General features: G+C 44.9%; 1 protein-coding gene across 1 annotated transcript in view; it reads right to left on the bottom strand.

The window, feature by feature from the left end:
- SPATS2 (spermatogenesis associated serine rich 2) overlaps nucleotides 1-13499 on the bottom strand; it is an 84848-nt gene extending 71349 nt beyond the window's left edge. The window contains exon 1 of the mRNA XM_083169107.1: nucleotides 13352-13499. The gene's annotated coding sequence lies outside the window, so the exon portion shown is untranslated. The remainder of the gene's footprint in view (nucleotides 1-13351) is intronic.
- Nucleotides 13500-16370: the final 2871 nt, after the last annotated feature.

Below are 16370 nucleotides of genomic sequence, written 5' to 3'. Positions count from 1 at the left end.
GGAGAGCAGATCCCATACTTTCCAACCGCAGTGTCCTGCAGGTAACCAGGAGGCATTCATTCAGTGCACAGAGGAGGCAGCCAACCAACTGCCAGGGGGTTCCCCCAGCTTGAAATGAAAAAGAGGGGTGTGTGAGATACGGTCAACACCACCAAAAACAGCATTAGTATGGGGTCCTAACAAGACCAGATCTGCCAGTTTTCAGAATACATACTGCTCTCATGTGCAGTGTAACAGTGTTGACTTTGGAAATAATCCAGGTCAGAGCAGCAGTGGGAATAGTGTCAGAGTCAGATTGAAACCATGTTCTAAATCCAGATCAGACCCGGGACTTGGTGGAAAAGGGGTTTTATTTCTGAGTTGTGCACATTCCTTGGACACCATCTTTTGTTTATATCATCACCCCCTTTCTATAGGATTAGTGTTCATTCTAGAACCCGCCACCTTTGAAAGCCCATGCAGTTCCTCTTCCCTGCCTGGGGTGTCACTGTCTGCTATGGTGTTTCTAGCACAGGTATGGTTTGCATATCATTTCTGATATACAGACCACACTGTGCTAGAAGCACTACAGTAGACAGCGACACCCCAGGCAGGGAAGAGGAACTGCATGGGTTTTCAAAGGTGGCAGGTGCTAGAATGAACACTAAGGATGTTTTTTCTTCCTAGGTTTGCAAAGCATTGTTACAGTATGGAAAATCTGAGCTGGCATGATGCCACTTTACAGGAACGGTATTCTTATGGGTGATTGTGGATTGGTATTCCTTAATATGCTTGACTAGTTTTTGCTTTTACTCTGCCACATTAGTCTATCTACTCTCTTTTGGTCCTCAAATACTAAACAAACCAAGGATCTGGTGATGTGCTATGCGGGATCTTCTACAAACAGGAGCTTTAGAAAACTGACAGGATCGGCATCCTATCAGGACCCTGAGCTGCCAGCCAGAAGCCGCAAAATCACTACCATCCACCAAAGTCAGTATAACTGCAGGCAACAAAGGGTATCCGTTCCCTCGGCGCACTGGAACGCAACAACATTGACTGGAGCCCCGAAACCTAACCACTCCCCTGTACAGGAAACCTAAGGGGCAAAGTAGATGAGGTGAAGTGGCAGATGCTGGGTCTATTTACTAGTAATATTTATTTCAGAATTTTGTAATAAAGTCATACGCTATATATTGACAAAGATTTAAAAATAAAAACATACCAAAATATTATAGAACACCTAGAGTATTTATTAAATGCAAGGAGCCGAGAAATAAAACCAAAAGTATTTTAATGGACTCTTTAGTGAATGCTGATTGCAGTTCCAAAGGTGTATTTCTGTCAGTGGAACCCAGAGCGATCAGGCTCCGGGGATAAAGTGTGCATATGTATATTAATTCATGGAAATCTGAGCTCTGAGAAGTGTCCCAGCACTAGGGCAGATTCTCTTTTTCTGTCTGTTCACTGTTCTTTCATTTGGACTGCCACGTTCAAGGCAAAGTGGAAAGTTGTTAAGTCAATCTGGATTTGGAAGAAAGCGTGCAGTTCTCTGCCAGCAGTCCATCTGGCGCTATACAAAATTCTTACCTGATTTTATGCTATTTCACCAGATCCACTACTGGGCTTTGTTATGTTATGCCATGCTAGTAAGATGGCACCTGGCAATCTGGAAGTCCCTTTTAATGAAAACACTGGAAATGTAATTTTGTGTAAATGTATTGTGCAAATCAAATGCTTGATGGAATTATCTGCTCAATTTGTATACCTTGTGAACCCAATAGCTGACTCCACATAGTCACGCCCAAACATCGCCACATTTGAATTGCTCCTTGGGTGGGCCCCCCCCGAGAGTCCCAATGATGTTTCTGTATATGCTTGTCTATATTAAGGACTAGCAGTGCTTTTGGTACTTGTTTCCTAGCACGGCGCCCGTCGGGTCCCACCGTATACCTTAACTTAGGGTATGCGATGGGACCCGACTGACCCGATTTTCGGGCTTTAAAGATGTTTTTAACGCACTTTGAAAATCGATCGCATGCCATTATAATGGCATGCGACGCGACCGACCCGATTTTTACATTGGACCCAATGTAAAAAGGGTCCCTGAGACCCGATTTTACATTGGAGCCAATGTTAAATGCCCCACAGACCCAATTTTTAATTGTAAACCCACCCTGATGGTTAATTATGTCAAATGTCCCCCCCCCCCATTGTTAACGTAACGCCACCCCGAAGCGTGGCGAGCGCAGCGAGCCCGCGTGGGGCGGCGGTACGCGTCCTCCGACCTTTTCATACCCCCACTATCCATGTTGGCGTGGAGTTGATTTTATATAGTGTGGCGAGCGCAGCGAGCCACCAAGCCCGAAGCGTGGCGAGGGGACGCATAATACGTCTGAAGTAATGCGCGTCCGCTCGCCATGCTTCGGACTCGGTGGCTCACCACACTATATAAAAGCAACTCCACGCCAACGTAAATAGTGGGGGTATGAAAAGGTAGGAGGACGCATACCGCCGCCCCTCGCGGGCTTGCTGCGCTCGCCACGCTTCGGGTTGACGTTGATCATGGAGTTAACAATGGGGGGCATACAATGAAAAATGGGGTCCATTTAACATTGGGGACAATGTCAAATCAGGTCTCAGGGACCATTTAACATTGGTTCCAATGTAAAAATCGGGTTGGTCGCATCGCATGCGATGGACCTGATTTCATACAATTAAAATCATTGGCACCGTGCTAACCGTGCTTTGTTGTTGCCAAACAATTTAATTTTATTAAAATTACACATTTTCCCTGATGGGTTTTCGGGAGAGTATTACAAAATTCTCCAAAGAGACCATTCTTCACTTCTGTTAGACTTATTAAGGCATATTCACCGTACCTCCCCCTCACTCCCATTCTTCAACTCTTCACATACAATCCTCCTACCCAAACCAGGTAAAGACCCCCTACTCTTAGGTTCATACCGCCCTATCACTCTGTTAAACACAGATTTTAAAATCTTAGCAAAGATTATGGCTACTCGCTTGCAACAGATCTTACCCACGCTCTTGACAGAGCACCAGCTAGGATTTGTTGCAGGGAGACACTCCGTGAAAGGCATACGCACGGCCTTAGCCGCCATAATTGCCTCCTTCAAAGATCCCCAGGCCCATAACATGCTACTTAGTTTGGATACGCACAAGACATTTGATACCATCCTATGGTCCCATCTGTTTGAGGTCCTTTCCCGCAGAGAATTTGCCCCGGACTTTACTAGATTATTACATTTCTTTTACCACTCCCCCACTACATCCCTATTGATCAATGGAATGCGCGGCCAACCTATAAATCTGAAGAGAGGCACACGGCAGGGATGCCCCCTTTCTCCCCTCCTTTTCAACCTCGCCATAGACCCACTTCTTCGCATACTACACCAGTGGCCTTCCTTTCAGGGAGTTAAGGTAGGAACACGTCACATTAAACTCACTGTATATGCAGATGACATTCTTTTATACATAAGCGACCCTCAAAACACATTACCCCTGATACTGGAGAAATTTGAGAGCTTTGGCAGTATCTCCGGACTACACATAAATGCAGACAAATCAAGGGCAATGTATCTCCACCCTACAATTATTACCCCCTACTGGAGTTCATCCTTTCCATTTACCTGGGCTCCCTCACATTTAGAATATCTGGGCATTCTTCTGCCTAGAAACCCAGCTCTCTTATATGATATAAATGTCTCACGGATCATTAAATCAATCGGAGAGGAGCTCAGGGGATGGAAACATATGACTCTCTCATACTTAGGCAGAGCTGCTCTTATTAAAATGATGACCTTTCCACGTCTCCTATATATTTTGCAGGCACTACCCATCCTTCTTACTAAGAAAGACGTACAACAGATAAACAAGTTGTTCCGGTCATTCCTCTGGAAGGGTGGCAGAGCCCGTATTAGCCTTAGAAAATTGTGTCAACTCAGATCTAATGGGGGTGTAAACTTTCCTAATATTACTGACTATAACCACGCTTCTCTAATGAGATTTTTATCTGACTGGTTGCAGAACCAAGGAGTTTACGCCAACATTCCCATTGAATCACAATTTTTACCCTCAATGGCTCTTACGTCCTTCCTCCACATTCATGACCAAGAGGTCCCAGAGGAGGTCCGGGACAATCCTTTGCTTATGACAACTAGGCGTCTCTGGCACATCTTGCGGCATAAAAACTGTCTTAATGCACATAAATCGATTCACCTTCCATTCATACGGAACCCGGAATTCCAAAATGGATTGGCAACTTACCCCTTTGATGTGTGGAGGGTGGGAGGTATACACGATATACGTCACCTGATTGACTTCGTCGCAAGACGGCCCCTGACATTCCTTGAGGCAACTGCTAAATTTGAGACTATACAGGCATACCCTTTGGCTTTCTTACAGGCCCAACATTACATTTCCTCAGTAATAAGAACCTTTTCTGAAAAGGACAGGGATAATCCTCTTGACCGTTGTCTCTCTAAACCAACCCCCCAAAGTAAAGCTATGTCCGTGTACCATAACTTTTTACATGAGACCATAGACCACGACCTCATTAGTCAGGGAATGCGCCAATGGTTGACTCAATTTCCGTCCCTCACTACACCTGATTTGTTAAAGGTTTATTAAGATCTCGTACTTTACTAACGGCTAGTACATATAACGAACTCTTCTTAAATATTTACCACAGGACCTACCTATCCCCCCATAGGCGATTCAGAATGGGCCTATCTGATAGCCACATATGCCCCAGATGTGCTGGGGAAGAGGCGGATCTCTACCATTGCCTCTGGGAATGCCCGGTGGTCCAAGGGTTCTGGAGACTGGTTAAGAGAGACGCTGAAGCCCACCTGACCAGTTTTGTGCCATTAACTCCCGAATGGGCAATACTGGGCATCCTCCCGAGGGGACGGAGATTCGCCCCTGGCTGCAGAAAACTGCTGCTAGCAATTAGCGCTGCAGCTAAAAAAACCATCCTGCAAGACTGGATCCAACCAACCCCTGTAAACTTCCGTCTATATAAAGAAAAACTCCCGCAAAAACACTTCCGCATGGATTAGGTGGAAACCATGTTTGATAAGGAAAAGAAGGCTGCCTCCTTTTTTAATACATGGGAAAGTTTCATTGCAACTTTACCTACTCCAATCCAGTCTCAGATTCATAATTCTATGCGATTAACACAATGGTACGAGCACCGTGTCCTAATCGGCGACCCGCCAATCGAACTGCCCAATAGGTGAGCGCCAGACACTTTTCTTTTCTTTTAATTACTACGTTATTGTTATTATATTTCCTGAGCATAGCTTCTTATGGTACTTTCTGTATGCCAAATATACAACCCGTATCTCTGTAATTGATGTAAATTTAAAGAACAGACATTATCTTGTATCACAACTTTATTCTGTCAAAATTGTGCGGAAACCTTGTGGTTATTTGTGCTGTGCTCAATTCACTTGTGTATTCTGTATGTCTATACCTCTGCTTCAATAAATAAAATATATAAAAAAAAAAAAAAAATTACACATTTTATTTTCCAACTTCTCAGTAGTCCCGGTAGGCCTTCGTATGTATTTAGACCAGGGGTGTCAAACTCAAATTCATCGGGGGCCGCATCAGCAGTTTGGTCACCCTCAAAGGGCCGGTCCCGCAAAAAGTACAAATGACAGAAAGCTTGTACAAGGTGTACTTTAAAGCAGTATGAAACTGGACATGCATATAACAATAATGCGATAACAAAAATGGTGGGCCATCAAACACAGAGCTATGCTGCAGAAATTTAATTCCACATCCAGTACTAATTATATTGAGGTGCAGGGTTCAGTGGTAGACAGGGACAGAAGGTACAGAGCTGCCTTAGGGATGCTAGAGGAGGTTACACCATTTTGGGAAAGACATTTTAATGTGGGCTAGCAAGATAGACACGCAGTTACTAGAGGAGAGCATGGCCTGGTGTGTAAATGTCACCCTCAGTGACAGAGATCCCACGTACAGCCACCAGCCCGAGCTATACACTACTAACCTATTTCAGTCAGCCGCCTCGCACACACGGTTACCGCTACTACCAGCAGTCCAGCACGGATCGCCAGCTGCGTGACGTCCCAGCAACCAACCCCGCAGCGCCGGTGAGCGAGCGCGCGGGGTGGGTGAGAGGAGGTGGCCTAGGCAGGAGCTGGGACACACTGCCCCTGCGTGCTATCTCCTCGCGTGGACCACATGAAGAGGTCTGGCGGGCCGGATTTGGCCCGCGGGCCTTGTGTTTGACACCCGTGATTTAGACCTATGTGTCCATTAAACAAGCACATTTCCAAATATTAGAAGATCTTTACATAGGCATCTTTTAGCCACTGTAGCTCAAGAATTCCATATGCACATTTCTCCTTAACATTTTTTTTTTCTGTGATACATACAGAGGATTAAAATACTGATGCAGTCATCCTGACAGGGGTCAGGCAAACATACTAGGAGTAGAACCTATATCTACCCTCCCCCATCCCAGGCGTGACCTTTACCCACCGCTGTATACTTGCATTCAGTCAGGATTCTGGCACTCGCATCCTAATTGATGTTGTGCTTCCAGTGGTAGTCGGGATGGCGGAGCCGGTATAGTAAATGCTGGAATCCCGACTGTCGGGATGCTGAATGCATCCCATCTGTCGACAAGCTGACTACTATAGTCCTTGACTGCGCCACACGTCCAGCATTACTAGAACATTTCAACAGGTTCGATTTTGCTTTAAGCATTTTACTAGATTGATGATTAAAGTATTATGATGTGGAATATTAATAGAATGCGGTAACAGTGTACACATTCATAGGTAGAATTAAGAGCAAAAGAAAAACAGTCATAGAAATGTGTATAATCAGCACCATTGTTTCATGTTCTTTTACATACACTTGGCACAACCCCCTGTACCACCAGCACCTCATTCTTATACCAACATATACATAGGGGTAAGGCTCTGGCTCTTACTAGGTGTCCCTCTCATAAGAAACAAGTATGAATGCTGAAACTTGAATATGTTCCAGCTCAGGCACGGCCTCCTGCTGTGACCACACCAACCTCCCACGTAATAGTTACAGGAGGGCATCCTAGAAGCTTCACATTAGAAAAAAAGGTACAAATTACAGTACTAGTGTTCATTCTAGCACCTGCTATCTTTTAAAACCCATGCAGTTCCTCTTCCCTGCCTGGGGTGTTGCTGTCTGCGGTGGTGTTTCTAGCACAGGTCTGGTTTGCATATTAGTGCTGATATACAGACCACACTGTGCTAGAAGCACTACAGCAGACAGCGACACACCAGGCAGTGAAGAGGAACTGCATACGTTTTCAAAGATAGCGGGTGCTAGAATGAACACTAAGTATGTAGCAGAAAAACATGTATAGGGCATTAACTTTAAGGACACATTGTTCACATCAATTTCCACGGACTGAACAAGGTTGAAAAGACACAAACAGAGACATCGGCTGACAATCATAAAGTAGGTATAGTGTTCACTGTAGGATTAGCACGCCGATCACCGGGCAGCGCACTTGTTTCAAATCGGGAGGGCACATTTTATACTAGAAATTTACATCAGAAACAAATAAAAAAATTGCACACTGCACTAAGATTACACCCATTAAACATTGTCATACTCTGCTATGCCCATTACTTATTCTGTCGTAATGACACACACTGTAATGCCTCTTACACATTATACCACACACACTAATGACCATTTCACATGATGGCATACACTGTAATGCCCATTACACATACCGAAAGCACGCACAAAAAGGGCAGGGTGCATTTTGAGGTTTAAAAAACGGGCAGTGAGCAGCACCCTGCAAAAGAAGCTTAGAGGGAACACTAAAGGTATCTGCAAATTAACTATATTCCTACGAATATTGGGTCAGCAAATCAGATTGATGCACTAACATATTAGAAAGAACCGGTCATTACCTACACAACCATTTAATGCAATATTGGGTACCACCCCAGAAGACATGCACAGAGGATACCATTTGAAAACCGCATGTACTATATTAATTATAAAGATGCCACAATGATTAGAAAATAGGTACTGCCGAATGGTATAAAACTGCAATCACATAATAGAACTTGGATAACACAGCCAGTAATCCGACTTGGTAAAATGCAAGTTCCAAAGAATATACAGCTGAAAGTCCAAGCTCATTCTTTAGAATGGGTTAAGAGGAGGGGGGATTTTCTCCCCCTCAGCCTTCTGCCCCTAAACTCCCATTCAATAACCATGACTGGGAACACATCGCTCCTGTCTGACTGAGTGAGAAAGCTGAAACCAGAGGCACTGACTGCCCAGCTGCACAAAGAAGGCTTGTCTAGAACTAGCCAGTCTACCTGAAAATAATCCCAGCTGTGTCAAAAGGCCTAGAGAAGTTCAAACGTTAAAGGAACTTTTCTTAACCTGGCATCAACTGGAATTGCCATCAGGTATTGAACACTGTAAAGAAGACTTGCAAACGGACAGGAAAAAAAATTTAATAAAAAAAGTCATACTGAAAAACATTAGCAAACTGCATTAGAAAAAGGAATATAAAAATATGGAGTTAAATTGCACTGCTCTATTCCAATAGAGTTTACAGCTCAAAAGCTCAGCCGCCCATTTCTGTAGTCCTTGCCTGCGTGGCAGTTCTCAGCATAATGAGGCAGCAAAGGGTTTATTACAAGACTAACAGGTAGATAAACAGAGTCATAGGGAAATGAGGAGGATTTACCTAAAGTCACACAAAGGATGAGTGATGCAGAAGCAGTCTTCCCAATTTCTATTTTGTAACATAAGAAAAATATAAAGGTCTTTGCAGAGCAGGGATGCCATCCAGCTGTTGTTGAACTACACATCCCAGCATGCCCTGCTACAATTTTGCTATTTGGTCATGCTAAAACTGTTCCAGGACATGCTGGGATGTTCAACAGCTGAGGGCAATGGGTTCCCCATCCCTGTTGTAGAGAATCCAAAAACAGGAGATATACAAAATAAAAAACAAACAAACCTCTTAAAATATCTCCAAGTAAGCACTTGGTTTAATTTGGTCCAAAGAGATAGGTTATCATCACATCGGGATTCATTACTACACCACCTCAAGGTGCCCATACATCTATGATGTATTGCGGCAATCCCTCAATCCGCTGACGGCTGCAAAGGGGGGATCAAAGATATGAAGCATGTCTAAAAATCCTGACCCCCATTATCTGGGTAGGAATCATGGATTTAGGAACTTTTTAACAGGTTTCATCTCCCCGATCGTCTGACGGATCGCCTATCATCGGTGGGTGCTTCTGACGGGTCGTGGGATCAGGGCAGCCTGATAGGAGTACCTTTGGGACAACATAACTAAGCGCTAAACTCCCAACAGAATGCTCCTTTGTGTCAGCCTAGGGATGGCCATCACACATTGATAATTCATCGATGGTTTCCACCATCAATGATATACAAGTAAAGATCCCCCCACCCTCAAGGTGCAAGAATATTAAGCTTAGCTCAAAACCCCCCCCCCCCCCCCACACACACACACACGACATTGCCACAAAACTCCACCCCCATGCTCTCTTTGGTCCAGAGTCTCCACCCATCAGCAGTACCATCAAAGGATAACCCATTGATTTACCAACCGTATGCCAGCCACCAATGCACCTTGCGTGAGTGCTGCAGAGGCAATATAATTAATAGATGAGTGATGTCACTCATTCAGTGTTTACGGCATTCCCTAACTCCTGACATCCTAGGCATATGCATAATGATGTGCTGGCCCTGCTTTCAAATCTAAAGCCCTGTACACACAATCGATTTGCTTTTGATTCGATTTTGTATTACATCTGGCATTAGATCTTTCCATTTGATTTTGCATTAGATATCGAATTCGATATACATTCATGGTACATTGTACACATTCGATTTACTAGATCGAATTCGATACTTCCTTGGCTGCACAGTAGATTTTTCTGTTCGATTTTGTGAAAACGGGAGCGCACATCGCATCGAATGTAGATCGAAACGGACACAAAAACCATTTGATTTTGTTTAGGATTCGATTCAATTTTGCTTCTATAGGCAAAATCGAATCAAAAAAAAAAAAAAAAAAGGGATGCATGTGTACAGGGCTTAAAGCACATTAATTCCTATAGTAGAGGGGACACAATCAGAAAAGCCTCATTTTCTAGGATACAATCAATTATCTGATCAGCAGCTCTTATCCTGTACTAGATGTGCAACAATCCACAGTATATGTACTGCAACATATACAGAATGATACTTAACATTAACTTCAGATGCTTACAACAAAATGTACATGGTGGGAGCACATGTTTCTCAGATCCCTTTAATTTCAGAACGACTGAGAGGTTTCAGAACATGCAGAAACAAAGTTTATATTTGCATGAGTTTCCTTAAATAGCCCATCTGTAAAGTGATGTTGGGAAATATTTACTGGTTAATATTTCCAGTGTCCAGCAGACAGCTAAGCCATGACCTCACCGGGATAATTGCAAGGCATATTTTTTATACTCCAAATGGAAACAAAAGTTCAGTGTTGAAGGTAAAATGATATCTAGGACAAGAGTATTAACTTTTTGGTACTCTTTACTTAGAAGGGCGCCCACGATTTTGATCGTGGGCATCGTTAGTAAAAAATCTCGGGCATCTCGGGCATTGAATGCACTAAAAAAAATCGGGTGCGATCAACCGACGAGATGCCCGAGATTTCCCATAGGGAACAATGTTAAATGTCTCAATTGACCCAATTTTCCTGTTCAATGCCTCAATTGACCCGATTTTTCCATAGGAAACAATGTTAAATGGGCCACAGAGGCCAAATAGGCACCCTGAAGTGTATAATGGCCACCCGAATTGTTAACGCCACCCCACGATCAACGTCAACCCGATGCGTGGCGAGCGCAGCGAGCCCGCGAGGGGCGGCGGTACGCGTCCTATGACCTTTTCATACCCTCACTATCCACGTCGGCGTGGAGTTGAGAATAGAAAGTGTGGCGAGCGCAGCGAGCCACCGAGCCCGAAGCGTGGCGAGCGCAGCGAGCCCCGCGAGGGTACGCGGACAGCTGTGAAGCCCGCGAGGGGACGCGGATACCTGTGAAGGTATCCGCGTGCGCTCGCCACACTTTCTATTCTCAACTCCACGCCGACGTGGATAGTGGGGGTATGAAAAGGTCGTAGGACGCGTACCGCTGCACTCGCCACGCTTCGGGTTGACGTTGATCGTGGGGTGGCGTTAACAATTCGGGTGGCCATTATTCACTTCAGGGTGCCTATTTGGCCTCTGTGGCCCATTTAACATTTTTTAAATCGGGTCAATTGAGGCATTGAACAGGAAAATCGGGTCAATTGAGACATTTAACATTGTTCCCTATGGGAAATCTCGTGCATCTCGTCTGTCGCATCGCACCTGATTTTTTAGTGCATTCAATGCCCGAGATGGCCGAGATGGGCGCCCTTCTAAGTAAAGAGTACCAACTTTTTTTAAGCATCAGTACTGAACTAAATCCTACACATTGATAAATCACTCGAGCATAGTTGTAATAGAGACTACTATAAAGAAATTCTGCATAATTTGTGGGATGTTTAATGACACAAATGAAACTATTAAATAGCAACCATGAAACTATTGTGGACAATAATAGGATTTGGCACATTTTGCCAACATCTGTGACATCGTTATCCTTACCTAATCAATTAGAATCACTCCCTAGATCTGGAGATTGTCAGTGCTGCAATAAAGGATTTAGGCTTTCCCATAGTGGTGAATGGGATCACATGCGATACGTCAAATGCAAAATGACCGCATACAATCTCTCTCATGCAATCCTGCTGCTAAGTCAGTTGCTGGGGTATCGCATGCAATACCTCATACTGGGTGCCGGATGACTCACCAACAGTCATATTCTGATGGCCCTTTCTCCAGGCAGTCAGGAGCCTGACTTACACGGGCTATTTTCCCCCATGGATGGAGAATAGAATAGGTGGCAAGCCGAGCTTGCAACCAAGCTCACGGCGTGGTTAGCCTGCAATGTGCTCGCCTGCCTGGCGGGCTCCTGACAGTCGGGATTCTGATGTCAAGAAACGACCATCGGAATCCCAACTGCTGGTACATTATGCCATACCCACTAGTGTATGGGGACCATCATTTTATTTATTGTCTATTGGTACTTCATCTTTGCGGCCACAGGTTACCCCAGTTACATTAGCTACTTTCAGAATAGCATCATTGTTTGGTCGCCTCAACTTTACTAAAGGTAATAGATGGTGGCGTGGACACAGGAGGGTGGTAAGCAAATATTCCTACGTCAGTTCCATAGTGTGAGCTGTAGCCGCAAAGATGGGGGAGTACCTGTCTATTTGTGGCAGCCAAGCTTTTTTTTTTTTGATTTGTTGGACAAGGGATGGATAGAAAAGGGGTACAATTTGGCGAGTGAGACAAATTTTCCAGTTGGCAAGAGAAACAAAACAGTATACTAAACAGTCAGGCTGATGAATGTACAGTCACAGATGCATTATATATGTAATAAGTTCTTTACTTTATCAGAATCTCATAAAATTAAACTTGTAGACTAATTAAGCCTAGATTTATCAGAATAAGTTTAAACCAGATATTGTCAATTTTAGTATGCTAGATTACATCTGTCACATTTTAGAAACATGGACTCAAATGATCAAATAATAAAAAATAAATCTACATATAATGGGTGGTTATTGGGCATGGCATGCAGCCCTGCATGGTGACTGCCCTGTCACATTAGTGTCACTGTATTAGGAGGACGTCAGTGATAGGGATTACCCTGTGCTGGAAATAGCACCTCATGTATCTGGCTGCTGATGAGCCCCAGGTCCCTCCTGCAGACGTCTGCAGCAGGCATGTATATTGCCCGCCGGGCACACAGCTAGCAGCAGCAGCCCATGTATATCAGAGCTGTCACACAGGCATCTAGTACGTGTACAGCCAGGTCCCCCTCCCACTACTACATAAACCTCTGCCTGGGTGATACAGCCACGCCACCAGCTATAGGACCACGGCTCTGCACCTTCATCCTGCCCTGCAGCATCCCCTGCCCTTCCTCCTCCTCCCCCACTCCCTCCAGCATCCCCACCGCTCTCCCCCAGCACCAGCCCGTGCACACGGCAGTTAGCCCTCGGCCAGACAGACCAAGATCCCTGCCCCAGTGGCAGCGCTGCGGGAGAGGCTCAGGCCACGGCTAGCACAATTGAATAGCCGTGATTAGTCGGAGAGGGGGAGCTGCAGGGTCTGAGAGGCCGGAGTGCGAGCGCCCCTCTCAATGCGGCCGCCCCGTCATCCCATTCAATACGCACTGAGCCATACCGTTACTCGCCCCGCAGTGTCCGCTGGGTCCGGGGAGGAGGGCCGGTGCCGGGTCCGAGTCCTCAGCGAATAAGCCTGGTGCTGCTGGAGGGTTTTTTTTTCTTCTCAAACTGGGAGGAGATGTGGGCGGAGCGCTACTTCTATCATGAGGCGGGGAAACACGGACCACCAATAGAAATTCAGCATTACGTAACGCACAGTGGGCGTGACAGACATAAAAAAAAAAGAAGTCGCAGTACCACGACGATTGCAAGGAAAGATGGGATTGGATGATGTGTCCGGAAATAGACGAGGATTTCCGAGCAGATACGGAAATTGCCGGATGGAACCGAAGTGAGCCGAAGGGCAGTCATATAGTAAGCATTATATATTCTTTTCCAGAGGAAACAAATGGAAACAGGAGCTGTAGTTTCCTCCACAGGAGAGAGAGTTGTGCATATCCTGAAGGAAACTGGAATGTAGAACTATTGTTATAATATATAACCTCAACATGGACTTCAGAAACAGTATGCCTGTATACAGTAGTAAGGTTACAGGTAAATTGAATATTGCTACAGATAATATGTTTCACTGTCCAAGCTTCATATCTCTTATTTGATAGACAGTCAATAGGTCGACAGCAAAAGGTCTACATATGAAAAGGTCATCATAATGCTGCCCATACACTTGTGAGATATTGCATGCAATCATTCAGGGGCGGATCCAGGATAAAATGACAGGGGGGGCACCATGATAAAAGAGGTGGGGGAGGGGCAGTGTTAGTGGCGCCAGTGTACATGCTAAGAGAGCGTCAGAGAGAGGGTGGGAATGGGATTAAAAATAGGCCCTGGCATTTAAAGTATGCAGGCCCACCATGGTGACAAAAGTGAAGGATGTAGTTGTGTGCGCGCCGAAGGCGCACTCCGGAAAAGGGAGTGTGGCCACTCAACAGGGGGCGTGTCCTTGAGTGTAGTGTACCACACCTTATACATCTTCTACACATTATGCAACAAAATACTAGATCCCATTATACTTTCCCCTTACACATGATGCCAAATGGAATGAGCCAAAATTCACATAATGCCACATGGATTGTGTCAAAATTCACATAATGCCGCACGGATCGAGCCAAAATTCACATAATGCCAAATGGATTGAGCCAAAATTTGCATAATACCACGTGGATTGTGTCAAAATTCACATAATGCCACATGGATTGAGCAAAATTTATAAAATGCCATACGGATTGAGCCAAAATTCACATAGTGCCACATGAATTGAGCCAAAATTCCCATAATGCCACACGGATTGAGCCAAAATTCACATAATGCCACACGGATTGAGACAAAATTCACATAATGCCACACGGATTGACCAAGAATTCACATAATGTCACACAGATTAAGCCAAAATTCACAATACGCTTCATAAACAGGGACATTGTCCACCAAAGGCGCGCATTAAACATTTACACCATAATGTCCATTACACGTTACATGCCATTATGTCCATTATGTATTATGCCAAACACCATAATGTCTATTACAAATTATGCTACATAAGTGCTGTTTATCTACATGCTCATTGCCAAGGGTTCCATGCTCATTGCCAGAGGTTCCATGCTCGTTGCATGAGGTTCCATGCTCGTTGCCATGTGGGATTACATGCTCATTGCCAAGGGGAATACATGCTCACGGTAAATGGGGGACAGCCGCCGCCAGGCAGAAGTGATAGCCACTGACAGTGGCAGAGCCTGGCTGTATTCAGAGCACTACAGGTCCCAGCTATTTGAAATAATACCCCTTTCACACCAGAAAATGCATTCCCAGGTTGGCCCCTTTTACACCATCCTAGTCCCTGCATTTAACCGGCTATATATTCGGAACCAACTGACCCATTTACATGAGACAAGTATCATATTGAAGAACTTTTGTGTGGGCTTCGAATGATTTTGGTCCAGTGAAACTGAAACGTTTGACTCCAGATTAATCTGCCCTCAAAGAACATGAACAGCCATGAAATTACATTTCAAAAATAAAAAAATCGGTTTACATGCAATATCTCTGGAACTGATTGACTGATATGGACCAGGTATCATATTGAAGGCCCAGCGATTTGGAATTGAATGAGATCAACCACAAGCTTCTGTGATGCCAGTTGGGGAACTGGCAGCCGTCGGAATGGGGTGGGGGTCGGAATTGACGGGTACCATATTATCCTATGGGGAAAAAATGTTACAGCACCCTCTAGCGCTACTGTGGCAGCAGAATTGTTTAAACACTGGGCAGCCCTCTGATTGGCTGAGATAGCTCAGTGTTTCCACTGCTGACCCCCTCCACCCACTAGCGCTACTTCTTACACTATCTTACAACGCCACCCTCTGCCCGCACTCTTCCAGCACTCGATGTGCCATCAGGTGCTGTAAAGGAGGCACTTTAGGCCCCACAAGATTTGATTGGGTTCGATGGACATTGCACTTCGATGTCGCATCGAATTCGTTCGCACAAGTGTATGGGCACTTTTGGTGTCAATGTCGACACCTGTTGATATGGGCCTCTAATTATTGTAACGTATACCCTTACATGGCTCGGTTCACTCAGCACACCCATTCTCAATTGTAGTCCACATGGCTCCAAAAAATGCAAATAATTGTTAAAAACTCATGTCACCCCTTTTAATGTCAACCTTTTGACCTATTGCATGTCGACTTTTTGGTGTTGACCTATTGACTGTCTAGCTAGACACTAAATAGATCAACCGGAACTATCAAATTAGTATTGTGATGTTTTTTTTTTCTTTTTAAGTTTGTAACATTGGGACCCCCAGCACGGACCTAGAATACTGTATGCACCCCAGAGACGGCTGCAGCCGCACTGCCCAATGTTCCCATTGGTAGAAGAACAGCATAGGTGTGCACACGGGGCTGCACAGGCACCTCCTAATGATCCCCCTCACGATTGCATGCACTACCATTTTTTACCGGCGGAATAGGGTGCCTGATGGCAGCAGTGGCTCTTCTGAGCTGAGCTGCCTACATGAA

This window comes from Crinia signifera, chromosome 2 (genome assembly GCF_055691185.1).
Source record: "Crinia signifera chromosome 2, ASM5569118v1, whole genome shotgun sequence".
Taxonomy (NCBI): domain Eukaryota; kingdom Metazoa; phylum Chordata; class Amphibia; order Anura; family Myobatrachidae; genus Crinia; species Crinia signifera.
This window is presented reverse-complemented; position numbering and strand designations above follow the sequence as displayed.